The 16,587-nt window shown below is 42.4% G+C and overlaps 1 protein-coding gene across 3 annotated transcripts in view; it reads right to left on the minus strand.

Moving 5' to 3' along the window:
* The window catches only part of LOC141409959 (uncharacterized), a 248,235-nt gene that overhangs the window by 5,867 nt on the left and 225,781 nt on the right, over window positions 1-16,587 (minus strand). For 2 of the 3 annotated variants that reach the window (XM_074036432.1, XM_074036403.1), the window contains one exon: window positions 13,830-15,672. The exons of the other annotated variant lie outside the window; for it this stretch is intronic. The gene's annotated coding sequence lies outside the window, so the exon portion shown is untranslated. Of the gene's footprint in view, window positions 1-13,829; window positions 15,673-16,587 lie in introns of those variants that run through there. 3 annotated transcript variants of the gene reach the window in all.

The raw sequence follows: 16,587 nt of genomic DNA on the forward strand, positions 1-16,587 counted from the left end.
CCAGCCGGGTTCCTCGGTTCTTCAAACGAGTTTTTCAAGTGTGTAGAAAATATGCAGCCAGGTGGCAGGGATGAAGGCAAGAAGGATGAGTCTCTCCAGACCCCTGGGGACACCCAGTGGGTGAAAGGGTGTCTCAGAGCTGCTCCGTGGGGGGTGAGGGTGTTATTAGAGGGATGAAACCATACCTGAAGTTGGGTGTTGGCTGGAGTTTAGATCTTTGATTATTGTTCTATTCAGATGTTTCTAGATTTGATAAGGTGAGACAAAAATGATTGTTAGAGTCATGAGGATGAAAAAGAATGAAGAGGAACATGGTGGGAGGGAGAAAGAGAGAGGGAAAGGGAGGAGGGAAACAGGAGAAAGGAGGAAAGAGGGAAAGGGAGAGAGAGGGAGGGAAGGAAGAAAGGATGACAAAAACCAAACTCAGTTCTCAAAGTCAGAGATGCGCTGTCTCGGGCAGGGACTCTGCCTTGCACAACCAGTGCCCTCTGCCTAGCGTGCTTTTCACCCTTTTGCACATCAAAAGCTTCTCCTCATGTCTGAGTCGCAGATCAAGCCTTCCTAACAACTCAGCACAGAGTTGAGTGCACCCCTCTCCCCTCTGCCTCATTTCCTTTCTGTACTATGCTGTTTCTCTTTGCCTTTCTGTCTACTGGAGGAAGGGAACACATCTTTACTTCATAGCTTCCCCCAGCATCCTGGGCCGTTCTGGGTTCCCATAAATGTTGAATGAATGAATGAAAATAAGAAAAGTGAACAATAACTAGAGATGCATCAAATACTACTGTAAATCTAAGAACTCTCCTATAATAAAGAAATTTAATTTCAATTAGTTGCATTTGTGATCATTTGGTAAAAACAATAGAAGTAAAAATGTTGTAAGAATAAAACAAACCTGTGGTGCAGATGGTTACTCTCAAGAGATTTCTTTCCATGCTAACAATAGATGTTTATAATGCCCTTTCTAAGGATAGAAAATACCTGTCATTCATATTAAAATGTAAAATTAATTGTATGCCATTAACAAGCTTATGAGCTGTGTGAGGACATTTTTAAAACCAACACACACACAAGTATTTAAGATAACCCAGGCTTAACTAACTAGGGAACTGGACAAATGTACAGTTTGAGAGCCATTGACTTAAACGTAATACTCTTTCTCTTTTTTTTTTTTTGAGATGGAGTCTCCCCCTGTCGCCCAGGCTGGAGTGCAGTGGCACAATCTCGGCTCACTACAACCTATGCCTCCCGGGTTCAAGCAATTCTCCTGCCTTAGCCTCCCAAGTAGCTGGGATTACAGCCACCCGCCACCATGCCTGGCTAATTTTTGTATTTTTAGTAGAGACAGGGTTTCACCATGTTGGCCAGGCTGATCTTGAACTCCTGACCTCAGGCGATCCACCTGTCTTGGCCTCCCAAAGTGCTGGGATTATAGGCGTGGGCCACTGCACCTGGCCTTAAAGGTAATTTTTGCTTTTTATTCCGATCTCAGTGACTAAGCTGCCTCTGGGAGTTCTTTGTACTGACCAGGGTAGCCCCCAAAACAGGAACCAAACAATGAGAGTCCCTTCATTTCTATCAAACTTTCACTTCCATCCACTCTTATCACCTGACTTGATTCCCTGGAAACCCTTCCAAGATGAGGAAGGAACTGACTTTCCCTTTCCCTGATGGGAATACAGGAGTCAGCGAGCTGATGGCACTTGCCCAAGGCAGGTGCTGCAGAAGACCTAACTCGTCCTCTAGTCTGCTGCTGCCAGGAAAAGGGTAACATGGACCCAAGGTCAATTCCGAGCAGGAAGAGCTCTATTCATGGGACCTGGTCCTTGACTCTGCCTTCCAGGATGTGGAGAGCTGTATAAAAGGGGATGCTGAGCAGCTTTTCTGATTATCTTCAAGTTAATAAAGAAGAAAGGGAATTAAACAGAAGGATTAAAATTAAACACCACAAAAAATTTCTGGTGGCTAGGATGATTCTTAAAACTGGAATAAATGAGTAAGATTCTTAGCGAGTTGAAGTCTGCCACAATGATTTTCTTCCATAGAATTACAAATGTCTTAGTCTCCTTAGTGCTGATTTGCACTTCTTAATTCCCAAATCCAGGCAGGTGAAGGGCAAGCAGGCACAGGAGCCTTCACTCTGAATTCCCAGCATCCCAACAGTTTAAGTCCCATGCTTTATTTATGTGAATTTTATTTTCATGTAGATATTTTGCTCTCCTTGCTGGAGAAGGTGGTTTCCCCAAACTGCTGCGAATGTTCCTTCTCTGTATATTTTATTCATATGAATCCGTTATTGGCCCATCCCTTCCTGAAAGAGCTGAAATTTGCCCTTGAGGCATCAGATGGAGTAGTCAGATTGTCAAATGTGTCCCCTAATTGAAGTGAACATTGGCACAATATTTGTCGACTGGAAATAAACAGCCCCAGTGAAGTAGCAGGTTTATCACCTTCATGCGCTTGTTCAGGTCTTGCTGAGAGTGGAAGGAAACACGCAGAGAGAGAAGCTATTTCTCTAGGAAATGAAAACTTTGGCGGATCAGGGGAAAGGGATCTTTCTTAGACTTTGAATCTCCTAGAGCCAAGAACAGCTGGCCTGGGGCAGTCGGCAAGGTGAATTTCAGCACTCCTCTGCTGTCCTTTCTTCTCCTGCTCCCTTCAGGGGGCCTCCTCCTCCAGCACCCAAGGGCCCAGGATCAGCCTGCTTTCTGTCCTCCATCAAACCCTCTTTTAGGTTGCCCCTGCTATCAGAGTGTAAGGAACAAAAGATATAGGTGAGAAGAAGTTCAGAAAGAGACTCAAATGACCTCCTGTATCTCTTCCCAATGTCTCATGAATCCTACAACCTCGAAAGCTCCAGTTCTGTGATACCATTCCAGCTGGCATTGGCCTCAGTCCTCCTCTGCCACATGGATGCCTCTGACAGCTTTTCAGTGGACACTCTTGGGGACAGGGAGTTGGGGAGTCAATGCAAAGCCTTGCAAAAGGCAACTGCCTGGTGCAAGCTGGAATGTTGGTTCCTCTCAACGTCATACCCTGGAGGAAGCAAATGGAAGGGACCAAGTCAAGCCTGAAGCTGGAAACCCTGCCTCTCCAAGAAAGGCTCCAAAAAATTAGACGGGCGAGTGTCTCTCTCCAGTCTTGGTCAAGTCGGGCTTGACCCTCCCACCACTTTCTTGCTTTCCTCAAGAGACCAGTCAGAAGCAGGCCATTTCCTTCCATGAAAGCTCCCTCTAGGGAGCAGGGGTGAGGTGTCTCTTTCACTATCCATTCTCCATTGCCTTCCCACGATCTATTCCAGCAAGTCTCCAGGCTTCTGTGGCAGGCCTAGGCCACCAGCCCTTGGACACCCTCTCCACAGCCACCCAGGAAAGTGGTCATCCTGGTGCACCAGGCTCCTTTCAGGGAGATGGTGGATCCCAATCCTGTTCAAGTCTGGATGCGGGAGTTGGACTGAAAATATTGACAAGCACCATAACCTTCCTTGGCCTTCTTGGGCAGTGACTGTTTTGTCTCCACTCTCTTTCTGATTAGGGAGAATAGGCATAGGAAGAGATGGAGACAGAACATTTCCATAGCGCCCCTGAGAAGGCATCTCTGCTCCAATCCCTCTCCAGGGAAGAAGGCAGGAATCTCATCTCTAAGTTCCCTTTAACTAGTCCTCATAAAACCGGTTGTGACCTCTCCCACCTCTGGTCAGGGCTAGGAACTCCACCTGTTAGGGCATTGCCAGCTCTTCTCCCTCCTAGGACTTCCCTTAGATTTGAAATGATCTGCTAATGAGTCTGCCCAGGGCTATTGAATTAGATCCTCTTGAAGACAAAGGTATTGCTTTCACGACTGCATCTCTAGCCCCCAGTACAGGCCCTGTCATAGACATAATATTTGTTGAACTGCAAAACTTCCCCCAACTCAATAGGCAAATAAACCTCAGGCACATAAGGCCACTCCTCCCCCTTTCCTAAGTCCTTACCCCTTCTACCCTCACCAGCCCCTCTCCCCACTACTCCCCTCCACCCCTCCACCAACCCACACCTGTAGCAGAGTAAGTAACCGAAGTCAGCTGCTACTAAGAAACTGGAAACCATTCCCTATCACCAACTTTTAGAAACACTATAAAAAATCTTTTTATGATATCATTTTGTGGTTTTTGTACTTCACCGTAAGTTATTTGTTCTTCACGTTAATTTAAACCAAGTGATGATGGGGGTAAGACACTGTAGAGTTTCTGTATTTTAAGCTTGATCTCCACCTGTGGATTGATGGCTTTGTTTCCTTTTCAGGAATTCTCAGCATAAATGGACAGATTAGTGGTAGTTGGAGGTGGGGATATTTTAAAATTCAATCCATAATGTTAGCAAGTAGACAGCAACCTAGTAAGTTTAAGTGTTAGACTAGATCTGTAGCTAATAGTATCCAACTTCCCAACATGTCTTTCTGGGGATGAAATGGCATTTGTAGAATCCCTAGCATTTGGCCAAGGCTTGTTTAACGTTTTATTATAGCTTTTCTTTCCCCTGAGTCTTAAAAATATGCAATTTGTCAGATCTTGGTCCCAGAAGAAGGCAAAACGAAGAAAGTGGTGATGAAGGTGCTGGGACAGGAAGTCAGTTGCTCTTCTTGTATTTGGGTGAAATTAATCGGTAACTCTGTTGACCTGCTTGTCATCAAGAGGCTGCCATCACATGGCATGCAAGACTTACCCATGCGACACTCCTTGAGGACTGGAGATGATAAGGGAACACAGGATTTTTCCAGCATGCGCTCTTACAGAAAGGCTGAAAACGTGTAAAATTACCTTGTGACCTAAGTTCCCACTTAGGAAAACGTTTCAGTCTTTTTCCTGTTCTTCTCAATGACCTCCTGGTGGGCAGATGTACGTTTTCTAATTTTTAATTTTCCTTGCTGTCTCTTTTGCAGCAGTTAATTTTACTGTTTCCTCATGCTTCAGAAGGATTTTTATTGTCATAGTTTCTATAGTAATTATGTGTCATTCTTATACCTCCCTGATTACTTCTGTTGCTACCTCTTATTCCTCTCCTTCTCTCACCCCTAACTGACTCTTAATTTCACTATGCCGTTGGACCGCCCCTTTGCTTTCTTTTTGTCAAAGAATTCATTTCCTCCCATGGCTTTCTCTGTTACCTCCAAGGAGATGGCATTTTCTCTCAAAAATGACCTCCCCTCCCCATTCCCCTATTCCTATTAATTCTACAAGAACCCCGGTTTTTATATTTTAAATGCTTTTTTCTCCTTCACCTTTTCATAGCTCCTCAGCTATCTAGTTCCATTGATCCTTGCTTTGTAAGTGCTCCCAATTCTCTCTCCTTTTAGATTCCCACTCCGATGATTCTAATCTAGGCCTTGTTACCTGATGCCTCAGTTACTCTGCGTCTAATTTATTTCTCTGCCACCTTTAGCTTTATGTATCACTTCCCAACTAAGCTTCCCAAAACATTACTTTCTTCTGCCCAGGGCCAGAAAAAACAACTTTCTTCAACAAACAACCCTGGTCAAAACCCTTCACTATCTCTCCACTGGCTAATCCTGACACTTAAGGCCTTTCAAAATCTAGTCTGAATCCACTTTTCCCAGGGCATATGCCATTACCCCTGAAAGCAGGCTGGTGTCTTCAGTATATTTGACCTCATTATAGTATCCTCATTACCCCTTAACCCCATTTCCTCCCCATCTTCTGCTGTCTTCTTTAAATACTCTTCCCCTCCTCTGACCTATGCAAATCCTACCAACCCTACAAACCCAGGTCAAGGTCAATAGTTCAGTCTTCATGAAGACTTCTTTACCTATAGAACATGTGCACCCATTTAGCAGCTCTCTGTTCAATACCTCTCTATGTCAGTCGCTGGTCTAGGCCCTTTGGGTACAGAGGTGAAGAGCCAGTCAAAGTCCCTGCTCTAAGGGAGCTGACATTGGGAAGAAGAGAGGAGACATAATAATAACAAATAAACAAAGTAATAACATACCTTCAGAAAACCATAAATGCTACTTGATTTCAGCAGCCCTCTTCATGGAAGAGAAACACTGAGTCTCTGAGAACGTAGATGCCTGGCCAGAGGCCACGTGATTAGTAAATGATGATGCCAGGGTCAGACATCGTTGTCATCTGTGTTCTTCCCATTAACTACATTGGGAAACTTCTCAAGGTCAGGTCATCATTTGTCCTGGCACTTAGTACACTACTGGTCACGCTGCAAGCATTCACAGGTCACTTGCAGGAAAAATGAGTAAAGGCAAGCAGACAGCAGGTAGGGAAAAGGCGTGTCCCTGTTTGGTCATAGGCATGGCCTTACTTTTCCTTATCTGAGCCTATACATCTCATTAGTGCCGGGTATTTATCTGTATCACTGAAACCACCACAGAGTTTGGGGGTTAATAAAGATTCTCTTAGGGAATATTGGTTTTTATTTTCCATGAAATTTCCCTTTCATGTGGCAAATTCTCATTTGGACTGTGATTATGACCCAGAGCGGACTCAGGGTCCACACGGCTTTATACTCCTGGTGCTGGCCAGTAAAGAGCAAGATGTATTTCAGTCGGACCAAGACTGGGAAGAGTCAAGACGACCTGTTTAAAACAATCTAGGGCAGACAGCTCATCAAATGGATTCCTTTTACTCTCCCCTACTCTTATGTCCACTATTTTTCAGGGAGAAAAAAACAGAGAGAATGAGGAGAAGGGAAAAGGAAGGGAGGGAGGGAGGAAGGGGGATTTATCACAAACTCCTATTTATAGAATCACAAGGTGAACAGGAAATTATCTTCGAGGAAAGGAGGTATAGAAATTGTATTTGAAAGAATCTTCCTTATATCCAAATAATTCCTGTTCCTTCACACCAACTTTTAATGGACTCAATATTGATGATTATGGTTTGGCTAACAAAACCTGTAGAGAGGAATGGCACCCCCAACTCTGATCTCCCTTTAAATTATTTTCCATTTAGCATGAATCCTATAGCATGGCACAAAACTTTATTGAATAGCTCATTTGAGCAGAGAATACTTTTGAAAGAATATTAGTAAACTCTTTCAATGGAGTCAAAACACCAAAATGGAAAATTCAAGTTTTGAAGAGAGCCATTAAGTGTGATTAAACCTTTAAAAAGGAGAGAACAACGCCTGCAGAACTCTATTTAGCCATTTCATATCTTTAATTGTCCAAAGATTTACTTTAAAAGCACAGACATGAAAGGATGCTGAATGTTACAGTATTTAAAGGGGGAGAGTGAAGATAAGCCCCGTTCACCAGCAAATGGAGCTCAGCCCAGAAGTAGGGACAACAAAAGCAGCGGGGACCTGCTTCCTTCTACAATATATAGAGAGAGGGAAATAAAAAAGCAGCAATTCTTGACTTAGCTTTGAGGAGCACAATGGGCATGATTAGGGATCCAGAGTGGGAGTGCATTTAAGTAGCAGTAACATCCACCAGTTAGCTGGTAATTAGGATGAAAACTGAGGGGAAGGAAGCTAAGAGGAGGGAGATGGAGAAATGGGGGACAGGAATTTGGGGAAAGGGGTTTGAAAGGTCATTTTTGAAATTTAGTGGAGGTGAAAATCACGTTGGGAGCTAATTTTATCATACTTCCTAAACTCAAACGTTAGAGATTTTCATTCAATAGTATGGGAGGAGACCCAGGAATCTGTGCTTTTAAGATGCCTTCAAGGTAAGGCTGCTCTGATGGTCCTTTTGGACCAGTTTAGAGGATGTCTGGAGGAAGAAGGAAGGTACTAGAAATAGAAATCTGAAATAGAAACTCCACCTGGAGAGAGAGAGAGAGAGAGAGAGAGAGAGAGAGAGAGAGAGAGAGAGAGAGGAGATTCCAAATGACAAGGAGGCAGAATCTAATTGTCCTGCCAGTCCTTACTCTCAAATGCACAAGTCTATCCAGGGAGGTAAATTGAGGAATTCCACATAGTGTCAGCAAGAGGGGAAGTCCTTTTGGAAAAGGGCAGGAATGAAAGAAAGAAAAACAACCAATCAAGAAAAGGAGGAAGAAAAAGAAAATGACAGCAGCACACAATTCTGAGCAGAAAAGCTTTTAAGTGTCCCCAAATGAAAGCAATAATATGCGTTGTTATATATTGATAAGATTTAAAAAAAATAAGTAAAATAGTCATGCCAGCTGACCAGGTGTTGACAAAATAGAATAGAAATATGTAAAATTGTGGACTGTTAGTTGTTAAGTGGTTCTGGAGAGTGTAAAAATCTGTGGCTTCCAGCACTGCTCTCTGTGGCCTTGCAGATGAGTCTCGAGGTCCAACACTGGGGATCCAGGGCCCCCAAGTGGGGAGGAGGTCACCAGCTACCACCGCTTGCCCGGCCACAACCAGAGCATCTCTGTTCTGGGTAAGATTCACTTTGAACATGGAAGTGCTGCTAAATGGATTTTTAAAATTCCTAATTCTGGCCATTTCCTCTCATTTTACAGATGAGAAAACTAAGGCCATGAGAAGCAAAGTATCTTCCCCAACATGTTTGCAGCAACTTGGACTCAAGCTTGGGACTCCTTATTCTTGGTCCAGTGAGCATCTGGACTTCAGAGCACTCAGCCACCCCCTGTAGATACTGGAACTTGTCAAGCCATTGTGTTTTACAACACTAATTGTATGTGGTTAGAATATTTTAGCAGTCATGATTTACCTAATGGCATATTTAAATGTATGTTAAAACAAGTAATGTTGTCTCAGGTTGTTATTCTACATGTTTTTGAGGTAGAAGTGGTCCACTGGAGTGCATAGGAATGAATAGGAATACTTGGGTCAGAAGGAAGTGAGACCCACACCTGTTGAGTACTTGAGAGTCACAAGGTATGTTATGCCCATTACAAGTCCCTTTCATTCTCATAACAAACCAGCTAGGTAGTGGAAAGACCCTCCCTCATTTAGCCATGGAGGTGACTGGAAACCAGTAGGGTTAATGAACGCAGTTGCCAGGTAGACATGACAACTCAATCTGGGTGACTTCAGAGGCCAGCCTTTTTGTACTTGATTAATTTGTTCACCCTGTAATGGGATGCTTTTGACAATTTATGCCATCCTTTCAAATCTCATTTCTTTCACTTTTCTATTATAAAGATAGTGCCTAATAGGAAGTCCAGAAGACGAAGAAAATACTACTCATAATCCTGACAACCAAGCATATCTACTTTCACTGTGGTAAATTCTGTTGCTATCTTTTGTCTTCATAAATATAGCTGTTACATAGTAACAATCCTAATGGACACACATCTTGTATCTCACCTTCTCCTCACTTAACTCCCCACCAGAGGCTTTGTCCAGGATGTGTATGTCAGCCTCTCTTTGTGTTCCTTCCTGTTTCTCTCCCTTCTTTTCTTCTGCTACCTCCCTCTCTGTGTTCTTCTTTCTTTGTTCCTTAGTCTCCTTCTCTCTTCTTTGTTTTTTTTTTTTTTTCCTCTAAGTAAACCTAAAGTTTACCCCAGGTTCCTGGGATTTCTGTGAATAAAGACCCTTTCCAGGAAAGAGTGAGGGCATTGAGCTCCCGAGTGGTATTCTGTCTTGGGTCAGTCTCTTGCTAGATGTGTCCTAGAAGTGAATCAAGGAAGGTAAGTGGAAAGAGGGGAAGGAGTGGTTATAAGCACGGATCAGAATTCAGGGTAGGAAACAGATGACAGAATGGCTCAGTAATTATGGGGGTGGGATAAGAAGTCAGCAGGTTGTATATTTCCACAGGAATAGGAGGTGAAGTGCTCCCCTGCCTATCAATAATCAGAAATAATAATGATACTAGTAATTCAGGTGGCTCCAAGCAACACCTCCCAAGGAGAGGGAAATGGCTTCTTATTTTATTCTATGCTGGGTCCCGGACTTAGTTCAGTGGTATAATACATCCTCTGTAAATATTGTTTCATGTTAAGAAAGATGTGCAGAATCACAATAACAGCGACTTATACTTACATAGTTCTTTAAATACACAAAACACCTTTATATTACTTATAACCACAAAAGCAAATGTTCTAGGTAGAACGTCAGGAAGCTGACATTTGACAATAAAGAGTTTAGCTGAAGTTTGTATTGTAAAGCTTTCACCAGAGCAATTAATATGAACACTTTGCAATGATAAGCATTTTAAGAGGGGCCAAATATGCCGACTGGAAATCTAAGAAGAAGCGAAGGTATTGCTTAAGAGGGCAGCATGAATGATGATGAACATTCAAAAGATGGAAAGGGAGGATATCTGGGCGGGGGTGGGGGTCGCTTTCTTGATGAGAAAACATTACCAGCTCCACGTACACTAATAAAGGTAAATTGCCATTTATAGTACTTCTTTGTGGTTCAATTTCCTTGGCAATTATTATATTAGAGTGACACTTCTATTGAATTATATGTTTCAATTACTATTAAAAAATCGAAGTCCTTAAGTTGGAGGAAATTATGAATGCAGCTTCTGGAGAGCCCTACCTCTGACACTCCAAGGATAGTATCGCTTATCTCCTTAGCACTCAGAGGCCCATTATGCAGCGTGGGTAAGGAGGAAGCCATTGCCTGCACAATAGTGTCCAACATTATCAAAGCACTTCTGGTGGATTCCACCATCTCCGCGCTGTGTTGTGGTAACCCCAGGTGACCGGCCGCCTTTCTTTGCGCAGGACACAATGGCAAATAGAAACATTAACTCTCACAATGTCGCAAGACTCCCACTGCATTATTTCCTGACCTCGAGAGAGATAATGTGTCATTTGCTGTAGAAAAATAAAAGTTTTCAAAGCAGTTGGAAATATAATTGCGTATACTTCATTTGCTGAACTGCCTTTCTAGGGTTTGTTTGGCCCTTTAGAGCGAGAGAATGGGAGATTTTCAGCGAGGTGACCATGGAGCTTTCCTTCCCACCGCCCACCCCCCACCACTGTCCCCTCCCGGGAAGATGGAGTGGTTTCTGAGTGCTGGATGGTTATGGGCAGGGAGAATGGTTAGGCACCCGCTCCTGAATCACAAAGCTGGGGATGGAGGAGCAAGAAGGCTCTGTCTGGTGTCTGAACACCCCGGAGGCAGGGCTCCGGGACATCTTCTTGATGGGTGGATATTTACTAGAAGTCAATAGCGCAGTGGGCTTTGGTTCGATGCTAATGAGGCCAAGGTTATCCAAGGGCCAACTGGTTTCCTTCTGTTCCCTCTGCTATAAACCGCCTGCCGTCAGCGGCCAGTTCTCTCACAAATGCAGAAAGGAGGGTAATGAAATGGGCAGGAGGCTTCTCCCGGACAGATGGCTCCCCAGCTGTTTTCGCCGATGGGTAACTTTTGTTGCTACCGCTCAACTTCCCCTCTAAAGACCATGTTCTGCAAAGCCTTTGCTCCTTCAGTCCTCCCATGAGATATCTCTCATCAGTACGGCCTCTCTCCAGGATTGTTCTCAAGCAGATAATGTCTTTTACAGGGGCAGGGAGCCATCGCAGGCAGAGGTGGATGCAGAAGAGGGTGACGGCAGACCCTGATTTGATTCGGCTGGATGTGGTTTGAAACACCACTCAGTCTCTTTCAAGGGGATCTTCCCTGTTGCAGCCAAACTTCCCTGTTTCAGGCCCTTTAGAGCGAGAGAATGGGAGACTGTCAGCGAGGTGACCATGGAGGTTTCCTTCTCACCACGCACCCCCCACCACTGTCCCCTCTTGGGAAGATGGAGTGGTTTCTGAGTGCTGGATGGTTGTGGGCAGGGAGAACGGTTAGATATAAATCTGTATCTATTATATATCTATATATCGATATGTAATATAGATATTATATATAGATATCATATATCTATATATCTATTATATATAGATATCCAGCTCTCTTTATGTATGTATATGTATATGTATCCATATATCATATACATGATTTCTTATGGGAAATTGTCTTACATGTTTGTGGTGACTGGGAAGTTTAAAATCCACAAGGCGGGCTGCCAGGTGGGCAGCGCAGTCAGGAGTTGCTGTTGCAGACCTGGGGTGGAATTTCTTCTTCTTTGGGAAATCTTAGTCTTTGCAATTAAGCCTTCCATTGATTGGATGAGACCCACCCACATTATAGAGGGTGATCTCTTTTACTTAAGGTCAGCTGATTGCAGGTGTTAACCACGTTTTAAAAATACCGTCACAGCAACAGTTACTGTGTTTTGATTCAATAACTGAGTTCAACAGGACTATCCAAGTGGACACAAAGAAACTAACCATCACAGCAACTTTCCACAGATGATTCCCTAAGTCCATCTCTTAGGGAATCTCTTGGGTAAAGCATTTCTAAGCCACTGCTCACTCCACCCTGTCAGAGTATGTGTGGTTTTCCTCACTTTCTCTCACCATGTATTTTCTTTACTCATATCCTCTTTCTCTGGACACAAACCTCTTGGGCTTCTAATCCTTCTCACTGGGTTTATCCTGCCCTGTTTGGGGGACATGAAGATCTCATCTTCTAGAAATAATTTACTGTCCAGTCGGCAAGTTATCATGAGAAAACCATAATTAATATAACCTCTGTTGTGGTAAATTGGTTACAGAGTGACCCTTTCATATTTGGAGACAGGAGAGTTTAGGGCTGAAGGTAAACAAGCTATGTCAGCTCCCAGTCCTCGGGATTGCAATCTGGGTATGGATTCAGTGTGATTTCAGAATAAAAAGTAAAGGGTTGACATGATCCCTCATCCACCCTTCTAGTCAGCTCTTCCTAAAAGCAAAGCTATGGGAAAGATCCAGAAGGAACCCCCTGGGGCCCTACCCCAAAGACGTGTATTGTAAAGGCAGAACAGACAGGAACACAGAAAACTAAAAATGCAGGGTGGACACAAACAAGTGGTGAAATAGAGGTAAAAACAGAAGTACAAAGACAGTAGTTGCCTTTTCATAGGTAAGAGAGTTCATGTACATTGCACAATGAACTCCACCATGGCAGATATTAAAAAGACATGTGCAGTGAACTGTGGAATAGTCCGTGTGTGTATTTCTTAGCAGTGCCCCCTTCCCTTTTATGCTTTGCCTGGGAAAAAGATTGAAATTAGTTTGCATTTCCTCAGAGCCCCTTAATTGATGATTAAAGAAACCTATCCCAATGCTACTAGAAAGATGTGTGCCACAGAGAAATAATTTGGAATTAAATATATGCTCATTCTGCAAATATATACTGAGCAATGAGCAGGAGGCAGCCCGCACTAGGTGTGGGAGATGCCGTGGCAACTCAGGCTTATGGTCCTCTGGGGATAAAGATGGCAAACATATAGAAGCACCTCTTCTGAAACAAAGGAGGGTCAGGGGAGGAAAGGGGATGGAGTACTGTTTTATTCTGGGCGATCAGAGAAGGTCTCCGAGGGGATGTGGAGACCTGACAGAAGAGAGGGAGAAAGTGAATCATGAGGCACAGAGGTTCTTCATCACACACTCTCTTTCCTTAAATGAAAAGGGCAGTTTCTAATCAACAATATATTGTGTATAATCCCCATTAAATAAAAAGTTGATATGTAGGTATTATTGTGTATACCATCAAACTATTTATAAATATGAATGTACACTTATACATAATTTATATATAGTAAAATATATATTTCTCAAATAACATGTGGTCTAATGTTAACATGAGTTATGTTGGGCAGGGAGATCACAAGTGAATTTAATTTTCTTCCCTAAATGTTTTATACTTCTACATTTTATGTAGACATATCTTGGAGATACCATGGATTTGGTTCCAGACCATCACAATAAAGCCAATATTGCAATAAAGCAAGCCACACAATTGTTTGGTTTCCTGGTGCATATAAAGGTTATGTCTACACTATCAAGTGTGTGATAGCATTATAATTAAATAAAAATGTAACACCTTAATTTTAAAATACTTTATTGCTAAAAAATGCTAATGATCATTTGAGCCTTCAGCACATCATAATCTTTTTGCTGGTGGAGCGTCTTGCTTCCATGTTGATGGCTGCTGACTGATCAAGGGTGGTGGTTGCTGGAAATTGGGGCAACAGTGGCAATTTTTAAAAACAAGACAACAATGAAGTTTGCCGCATTGAATGACTCTTCCTTTCATGAAAGGTCTCTCTGTAGTATGTGACACTGTTCCACAGCATTTTGCCCACAGTAAAACTTCTTTAAAAATTAGAGCCATCTCTCTCAAACCTTGCTGCTGCTTTATCAGCTAACTTTATGGAATATTCTAAATCCTTTCTTATCATTTCCACAGTGTTCACAGCATCTTCACCAGGAGTAGATTCTAACTCAAGAAACCATTTTCTTTGCTCACCCATAAGAAGCAACTCCTCTTCCATTCAAGTTATTATGAAATTGCAGCAACTCAGTCATACCTTCAGGCTCCACTTCTAATTCTAGTTCTCTTGCTGTTTCCACCACATCTGAAGTTAATTCCTCCACTAATGTCCTCAACTCATCAAGTCATCCATGAGGGTTTGAATCAACTTCTTTCAAACTCCTGTTAATGTGGACATTTTCACCTCATTTCCTGAATCACAAGTGTTCTCAATGGCATCTAAAATGGTGGATCCTTTCCAGAACATTTTTAATGGACTTTTCCCAGACCCATCAGAGGAATCACTATCTGTGGCAGCTATACCCTTATAAAAATGTGTTTCTTATATAATAAGACTTGAAAGTCAAAATTACTCCTTGATCCATGGGTTGCAGAATGGATGTTGTGTTAGCTGACATGAAGACAACATTCATCTTGCATGTCTCCACCAGAGCTCTTGGGTGACCATGTGCATTGTCAATGAGCAGTAATATCTTGAAAGAAATCTTTTATTCTGATCAGTAAGTGTCAACAGTGAGCTTAAAACAGTCAGTAAACCAGGCTGTAAACAAATGTGCTGTTATCCACACTTTTACTGTTTCATTGATAGAGCATAGGAAAAGCAGATTGAGCATCATTTTTAAGTGCCCTAGAATTTTTAGAATGGTCAGTGAACATTGGCTTCCACTTAAGTCACCAGCTGCATTCGCTCCTAACAAAAGAATCAGCATGGCCTTTGAAGCTTTGAAGCCAGGCATTGACTTCTCCTCTCTAGCTATGAAAGTCCTAGAAAGCATCCTTTTCCAATGGAAGGCTGTGTCATACACATTGAAAATCTGTTGCTTAATGTAGCCACCTTCATCAATAGCTAGATCTGGATAACTTGCTGTAGTTTTTACATCAGCACTTGCTGATTCATACTGTACTTTATGTTTTGGAGATGGCTTCTTTCCTTACGCTTTATGAACCAACCTCTGCCAGCTTCTAATTTTTCTTCTGCTTCTTCCTAGTGGCTCTCAGCTTTCATAGAATTAAAGAGGGTTAGGATCTTTCTCTGGATTAGGCTTTGGCTTAAGGAAATGTTGTGACTGGTTTCATCTTCTCTGTGGACCACTCAAAGTTTCTCACTAGCAGCAATAGGGCTGTTTTGCTTTCTTATCATTCTTGTGTTCACTGGAGTAGCACTTGTAATCTCTCTGAAGAACTTTTTCTTTGCATTCACAAATGGGGTAACTGTTTGGTGTGAGATGGCTAGCTTTTGGCCTGTCTTGGTGTTTGACATGCCTTCCCCACTAACCTTAATCATTTCTAGCTTTTGTTTTAAAACGAAAGACGTTTGACTCTTCCTTTTACTTCAACACTTAGAAGCCATTATAGGGTTGTTCATTGGCCTAATTTCAATATTGTTGTTTCTCAGGGAATAGGCCTAAGGAGGGGGAGAGATAGAAGAACAGCTGGTCAGTGGAGCAGTCAGAACACACACACTTATCGATTAAGTTTGCTCTCTTATGAGTGGGTTCGTGGCACCCCAAAACAATTACTATTGTAACATCAAAGAACACTGACCACAGACCACCATAATAAATATATTTGAAATATTATAACATAAAAAATGGCATCAATAATCTTGTTTAATGCAAGGTTGCCACAAACCTTCATTTGTAAAAGAAAAATCCCCCAAATCCGCAATATCTGCAAAGCTCAGTAAAGCAAGGTGCAATAAAATGAAGTATGACTGTATAGCAATCCTGCATTAGTTTTTTTGTGTCATGTATTTATCTTTTGTGGGCTATTTTTAATTTTCAAATGAAGTAGTCATCTATTAAAAATTGACTACTTTTTCTAAAAGCCAACATAAATAATGGTAATAGCTATATATTTATCGACCACTTGGTATGTGCTAGGGACTTTCGAGTGCTTTATGTACATTATCTAACTTAATCCTCATCACCACTTCTTGAATCAGGTGCTATTGTTATTGCCATCTTTATTCCACAGCTGAGGAAGATGAGGTGGGCAGTGGTTGATAATCCAAGGCCAATCAGCTAGTATGCGCTGCAGCCAGGGTACTCAGGCAGTATGAACCTGAAGTCCCAATCATAACATTATGCCACAGCTGCCCTCTCCCCTCAGAGGGCCAGTGTAGCCTCATGGTCTTCATTTTTAGTTGATATTCAGAGGTGGAAAGTAGAAGGAGTTTTCAGGAATTATCAAGAGGATTGCCTCAATAAATATTGATATAGCAAAGGCCAAATGGAACAAGAATGAAAGTATTTGATTTGTCCACTTCCCTGGTGGCTATTTTATTCCAGGCCAAGTGGTATGCAGATTTTCCTACCAA

This window comes from Macaca fascicularis, chromosome 1 (genome assembly GCF_037993035.2).
Source record: "Macaca fascicularis isolate 582-1 chromosome 1, T2T-MFA8v1.1".
Taxonomy (NCBI): domain Eukaryota; kingdom Metazoa; phylum Chordata; class Mammalia; order Primates; family Cercopithecidae; genus Macaca; species Macaca fascicularis.